The following is a 7,083-nucleotide window of genomic DNA, read 5'->3' as shown; positions in this document are numbered from 1 at the left end:
CGGACTTGGCCGGGAAGGGAGACCCGCAGCTCGCCACCTGCCATGCGTGTTGCTGGCCCCGCTGCTAGCAAGGAGGGTTCCGAAGCGTCCCTGGCGCTGGGTTAGAGCTGCCTGCCTGCAGGGCGCCAGGAAGGGGCAGGCAGAAGCCCGGAAGCCCACGTCTGCCCTCGCATTCTGAAATCCCCCTTTTCTTTCTTTTCAAGGTGAAAAATGCCGCAGCTTCATTGACCTGGCCCCAGCGTCGGAGAAAGGTAAGTTTGGCGCACCCAGAGCCCCCACCCCCCGTGGCTTCCCCAGCGCTGCGTGGGGGGTTGCCTCCTCCAACTTCCCCAAGCGACAGATGCTCTGCCCAGTTCTGAGTTCTTTGAGGAGGTGATGGGGAACATCTGCCTCTGCCCCCTGAGGGTCATTACCTGCCCTTAGTCCAGTGCAACAGCGATGCCAGCGCCGTGCAAGGCTGTGAGTGGGGGATCTCGTAGCTCAGGTGGTAGAGACAGCAGTCAGGATTACGTTTAGCTGCACAGCTGGCTTCAGTGAAGGAAATTTCTGACCTGTTCATAGAAGTTGAAGAGGAGGCAATTCTAGGAGGCCATACTGCAGAAAGCGCTCAGGACCTAGGCCCCCGCTGCCCTGCTCTATCTTCCCAGGACCTTTGTCTTCATGGTCTAAAAGGTGGCTGGAGTACCAGCCATCACATCTGCATTCCAGGCAGTAGGATGGAGGAAGGGCAAAGGCTGCAGGGCAAATATAAGGTTTCCCAGAATTTGCCACCACATGGAGAGTGTTGGGGGGTTGGCTGGGGGGATTCTCAAGTGTGGGACACCTGGCCACCCCAGCCATGTGTGGTAGGTGGGACTGGGCTTGTGGTTCCCTCCCAAGGTTGGCAAAGGTGGAGGCAGCGGGGAGCTGTGCGCCATGCAGGCTGTGACCTTGCTGGGGAGGTCGTGTCCTTGGGGAGCTCCAGCCAGGTGGTCCTCGGGGCCTGAGGGCCAGGCACCTGCAGGGAGGGGGCTGTAGGGGCAGCTCCTCTGCTCCCTCGGCTTCCTGGTGTGGCTGCTGCATGCGGCCGCCCCTGAAGCATCTGATGGAGGAGCAGCCCAGCCGCACGGGCTCGAGCAGGTGTGTGGGCACCGAGGTGCCTGTGTGTGCCCGTGAGAGTGTGTGCGCCTCCCGCGCGCACGTGTGCACGCATGCCTGAGTGCGTGCGCGTGGGCTGCGTGCGCTGCCTGCGCCGGTGCCCGTGGGGATGTGCTCGCCCACGCGTGTGCTGGTGCCCAGTGGCAGGTGCGGGCGCCTTAGACCTTTCTTCCTGCCTCTTTGTGGGGCCTGGAGCCCTGGGGAATGCATGTCTTTTGGCTTTTCTGGCCTTGTGATTTTACTTTCAGGGCTTCGCAGCCCCGAGGACCTTCTGGCAGTGTAGATAAAACGTTTACAAGGCGGCTGTGCTGCTCGCTGGGACAGAGTCGCAGGAGGCCTCTGAGGGACTCGCAGAATTTCAAGTGCCCTAGTGGTCCCTCGGCGGCCAGGCTGCTTGGTGGCGCGTCCCAGCCTACCCTCCACCCCGCAGTGAGCACAGACCCGCCCATGGACTCCAGTGCCCCGCTGCCACACGCGGACCCCCCCACACACACCCTGGTTCACCGGTGAGGCAGCAGGGGGCAGGGAGATGGGCACCTTGTTCAGCGCCACCCCTACAGGGCAGCTATACTCACTCTGTGACTTCCTTACAGGGCAGCTATACTCACTCTGTGACTTCCTTCCTGGTGCCTTGTCATCTACCAACGACCCTTCCCCTGGTGCTCACCAGGTGCCTGAGCACACCCCAGCCTCCCTTACACACCCTGACTTGTGTCGTCTGCCTTCTAGACGAGGAAACTGAGGCACGGGGTGTCGTACAGGGAGGAGGCAGGGGGGCTGGGATTTACAGCGGTGCACCTGGTTCGTAAGGGCGAGGTTCTTCCGCTAAAAAGCTAAAATCCAGGGAAGTCACATCAGGGGTCCGCTGTGAGGCCGGGGTCCCCTTCATCCTCTCGGGGGACTCTGAGCTCAGTTCTGGGGAGAAGCCCCCCGACTTAACTGCGGCCCACCCTGCCTTCCCCGCCCTTCTCCCGTGCTGTCTCTAGGCCCCCCTTCCCTTCGGGCACCTGCTCACCGCCTCCTCCCGAGCAAAACGCGAGTCCATCCTTTGGGCTTCTGAGCACAGCGCTTTGCCTGACCCTTCTGGCTTTGTGCACCGTATGGAGAAGGTCTCTCTCGTGTGACGGTGGTGAGGCCAGGGCCACCTCTCCTCCAGATCCCGCTGTAATCTCTCGCTGGTTGCCTCCTTGCATTTGCACCTCCTGGTTCTCTTGGTAGTTGGAGTGATCTTTTTAAAGCATAAATCATACCACAAGATATGCTTGTTTCAAACCCTCCTGCAGCCCTCATCATGCTCAGATAAAAGTCCTTTTCCTCGCTGTGGTCAAAGAGGTCCGGCGCCACCTGGCCCTGTACCGGGGCTGGCATCTGCCAACCCCTTTCCCTCACCACAGTCCTGCTCCAAAATACTTGCTGTTCCTTGCATCAGCCAAGTTATGGTGTGCCTCAGGGCCTTTGCATATGTTGTTCCTGCTCCAGGAACACTGTCCTTTCACAATTCTGCATAGCACACTATCATAATTACAGATTACTTGTTATAGAAATTTTAAGAACCCCTAAGTGTGCAAACTAGAGATTAGATATACTCTAATAATGGTTTATCAGTTCTTGTTAAAAACCCCGCATATATGTACACACATGTAATACATGTGTACATATGTGTGTATTGGATATATAAAAGCATGGGTGTGTTTCTGATCAGTACATAGAACTCGCTTTCATATTTCTCAGTGTGTGCATGCCTGCACTAAGCACGTGTCCCACCACCTAGCTACACTCCCAGCCTGCCTTCATTTTTTGAAACAACTGTATAATATTCAGCCCATGTAGACAATTTATTTAACTTGCTTTGCAGCTGGACACTTAGATCAGGTCCGCTTTGCACTTGAGCATCCTGTAGAATAGACGGATGATGGTGGCTTGCACACATCTCCCCCTCACACACTCAGGGTCCTCCAAGAACAGCAGAGGTCTCTTGTTCACCCCCGAGGATCCAGGGTCCCGCCCAGCTCTCCAGCAGCACTGCATAAAGTGTACTAAGTGCTCTCACCAAGGTGTGCACAGCGGCTGCTGCAGGCAGAGGGGAGCAACTGATGAAAGATGCCCGAGTAACTTCGGAGGGTGGATGTGTGCGTGCAGGTGAGCAGCAACACCCGCCTCCCGGGAACTCGATTCTGGAGATGCAGAGGAACAGCTTCTCCTGCTTCCCTGTTTCCCTCAAAATCTTGCCTGCTTATTCACAGGGACAAGAGTCTCCTACCAAGTCCTTGTGAGCAGCTGGTGTATCTGTCTGCAAGAGCCAATGCTGTGTAATGAGCCATCCCACAACTGAGTGGCATTCCAGCAGTCATTATTATTATTATTGTTTCGCTCTCCTGCATGTGGCTTTTCTTAGTGTTCACTGCTGTAGTCTACCTGATCCCAGAATGTAGAGTAGGCTGACACTTACTCCCTATGGGTCTGTTCTGGGGCCAGGTAGAGGACATAGCAGGCTCCTGGTGAGGCTGTTCTCATGGCATGCCAGAGATGCAAGGCAGGAAGCTGCCTGCACAAGTGCACTTGAAACCTTGGCCTCACCAGCCTTGTAGAATCCATCAGTCAAAGTGGGTCCCAGGCCAAGTCCAACCTCAGTGGGGCAAGAAGCACACCACCCACAGGAGCACGGAGTGCAGCACAGGACAACTTGCTGAACGGAAGTCTCATCTCCCTCACCTGGCTGCACCGCGGGCCTCAAGGGTGGTGGTGGCTTGTCACGCTGGCGCTGGGCGGGCTGGATTTCTGGGGTGTGTTTCTCGCTAATCTGCTGGACAAGCTCTAACCTGGTCATTGTCAGGGTCTTAATTTTTCCCAAGGTGATCTGAATATTTGCTGGGGAAGCAGCTGCCCACTCCCTCAGTAAATGCCGGAGGGCACCTCTGTGGGCCAGGCGCATCCACACCAGCCTTTCCAGCTGACGGGCCTTTCCCGAGCATGTAGCAAAATCAAGGTGGGCATAGGGGTACAAACAGGATGGAGGTATGAGCCCCGTCACCAGACTTGGCGAACCAGATCCACGCGAGAAACAGAAAGTCCACACTGCGGGGAAGGTTGGGGTTCTCTTCCCCCAGTTCCAGCTAAAACCACGGTGACACTCTCCGATCCTTGGTGAGTCCGTGATGACGTGTGGATTCACCCCTCTGCTGTGCTAACAGAGCCCCCAGGAAGATTTGTCCCAAGTTGTTCAAGGTGGTTTTTTGGGGGGTGGGTGCTTAAGATGAACCCAGAGCCTTCACACTGAGCTACCTCTCCAGCCCTTTTGTTATATTTTATTTTGAGACAGGGCCTTGCTAAGTTGCCCGGGCTGGGCTTGAACTTGTGATCCTCCTGGCTCAGCCCTCCAGAGTGCTGGGATTACAGGCAAGAGCTGCCCCACGCACTTGCTGGTCAAAGTGTGATGTGGGCAAGTGCCCCGTGCCCATGTCTCAGGTTAGAGCTTTGTGCAGGCAGTTGGGCTTTCACTGTGATGGATGGATGAATGAATGAATGAATGAATGAATGAATGAAACCCTTATGATTCGTAGTCACCAACCCACTGCACCAGCCTGGCTGCTGAGCTAATGGCTTCTCATCGCTTCTTATTTGGCTGGGTCCATCTGCAGCAAGGGACCGCCCTGGCCAGGGATGTGTTCATGGAGTCCTGATGGTGTACATGGTCTCCTGAGCCGCCCCGCCCCTTCTTCCTCTGCACGCGTCTCCTTTGCGCACCTCAACACACCCAGCTCCTTCCCATGCTGTCCTCACCGCCTTCCTCGTTCTGAGCCTCTCACCGCTTCGTGGATGATTTTATCCACATGGTGCTGACAAGCTCCGCAGGACTTCTGAAAGGTCCTTTTAATTTTCAAAAATCAAAGTAGCCATGTGCAGTGGTTTAAAAATGTCAAAAAGTACCATAAGCCCTGCATGAATGGTCCCCTCCCCACACCCGCTTCCCACTCTTCCAAGGCAACCCTTTCCAGATCCTTCAGCTCATCTTCCTGCTATTTGTCTACACACACATGCTCTGATTTACAGTGGGTTCCATCATAAACCCATTGTAAATCGAAGATATTGCAGTTCAAAATGTGCTTCAGCTGCACGCAGTACTTGGGAGGCTGAGGAAAGGAGGAAGGAAGTCTTATGAATAGCTGGTTGAATCCCTTTCTTCCTTCCCTTCCTTCCTCCTTGACACTTTCACAGAGACTTTTGACCTCCAGCCCCCGTTCGGACCAATAGTTTTCAGTGGCTGTTTTTCTGGAGCCCTTTTAACATTATTTTGGAATTTCTTCCCCATCTCATGTTGACCTCCTGTTTCCTGGACCCCTAGGTAGTTCTTTTTCTGGTTTATTTTCTCATTTAGGGAGAAAATGCTTTTTTGTAACTTCCTGAGGAAGAGTGTGAGTGATTGATGCCTTCCTAATGTTGTCTTTACTCCTCCCTCACACTTGACTGTTGGGCTGGGTATAAAATTCTCACTTAGAGATGCAATTTGGAAAATGCTGGTTGCTCCTTTTCTTTTAGCTTCTGGTGTTGTTGAGAAGTTTGAAGCCATTTTGATTCTTTTCTGTGGGCTGATTTTTTCTTCTTTAGAAGCTTTTATTATCTTATTTTCTGTCCTTATTTTAAATTTTTCTATTTTCATCCTGAGATAATTACTTGATTTTCATCTTTCACCTGTTGAATTTTTAAAATTTCTCTATTTTTAATTTCAAGAGCACTCTCATTATCTGAATGTTCTGTTTTAGAGTATCTTGACTTTGGCAGATGGACACTATCATATTTCTCGGAGGATCTTTTAAAAGTTTCTTCTGAGCCCTTTCGTATGTCTGCTCCCACATTGCTTTGCTTATTTTATTTTAATTTTGACCTCTGTCTTTTATATTATAAGTTTCCCTCAAATATCTGAAGTTCTTATTTAAGAGTAAGGCATAGACATGCTCTTCTAAGGCTCTAGAAAAAGCAGCTGGTTGGTGGGGGGATAATAGCCAATGGGATTCCCAGTTATCAAGGCCATAAATCCTTCATCCCAAAAGACCATCACATGTCTACCTGCCCAAAAGACCATTTGGCCCAGTGGTACCAAGTATTTTGCTTTTGGGCTGATCACTTTCTCGAAGAGGAACCCTTCCATCTCGAGTATGAATCCAGCTGCCATTGTTCTGAGAAGGGTGCTGGGGGACGCACTGGGTCCCAAACGTGGACTGTCACCTAGCTTTTGGTTTCCATCTGGGCCTGGTGCTCCTATTCTGGGGGCCTTCTGACATTGCTTCTCACTGCATCCCCCACGTTGCTGGTCTGCTTCCAGCGTCCACCTGGCTGCTTGGTTGTGAACCACCTAACCCCAAACTTCCCAGCCTTTAAAATGCTGTGGGCATCTGTCTTAGTTACTTCTGTCTCACTGCTGAGACAAAATATCCAAAGCCCAAAATGAAGGAAGGAAAGGTTTATTTAGCTTACAGTTTGTGGAGGTTTCAGTCCATACTTGGCTGGCTCCGAGGCAGAAGATAACAAAGCAACAACAGCAAAGCGGGGGAATGGCAGCTGAACAGAAAACAGCCAGAGCAAAATGGAGGAATGGCAGCAAGCAGCCTCTTTCCCTCCCTTACATTGTAAAACGGGCTACCCCCACCCAAGGGGTGTGTAGCTCTCACATAATTTCCATGCCCTCCTCTTCCACAGGCTCAGAATGTATACAAAGTAAGCACCCTGGCTTCCTGCTGAGTCACTTAGCCAAACCTCTAGACTCCCCAAGTTGACACAATGTGTCGACCATAACACTCCACCCCTTGTCAACTTCGCAACCAGACACATTTCTTTAAACCAGTTTCCAGATATAAAGACATTATATTACATTAGAACCACAACATTTCACTCCCAAAAGACTCATGTACATCCCTTTATGTAAAAGGCATTTAGTCCATCTGCAAGAGT

At 52.4% G+C, this 7,083-nt stretch overlaps 1 protein-coding gene across 1 annotated transcript in view; it reads left to right on the top strand.

Annotated features, from left to right (window-relative positions):
- Positions 1 to 208: 208 nt before the first annotated feature.
- The window catches only part of Gsg1l (GSG1-like), a 147,756-nt gene continuing 140,881 nt past the window's right edge, over positions 209 to 7,083 (top strand). The window contains exon 1 of the mRNA XM_005405145.1: positions 209 to 251. The gene's annotated coding sequence lies outside the window, so the exon portion shown is untranslated. The remainder of the gene's footprint in view (positions 252 to 7,083) is intronic.

This window comes from Chinchilla lanigera, unplaced genomic scaffold (genome assembly GCF_000276665.1).
Source record: "Chinchilla lanigera isolate Chin_1 unplaced genomic scaffold, ChiLan1.0 scaffold00092, whole genome shotgun sequence".
Lineage (NCBI taxonomy): Eukaryota > Metazoa > Chordata > Mammalia > Rodentia > Chinchillidae > Chinchilla > Chinchilla lanigera.
This window is presented reverse-complemented; position numbering and strand designations above follow the sequence as displayed.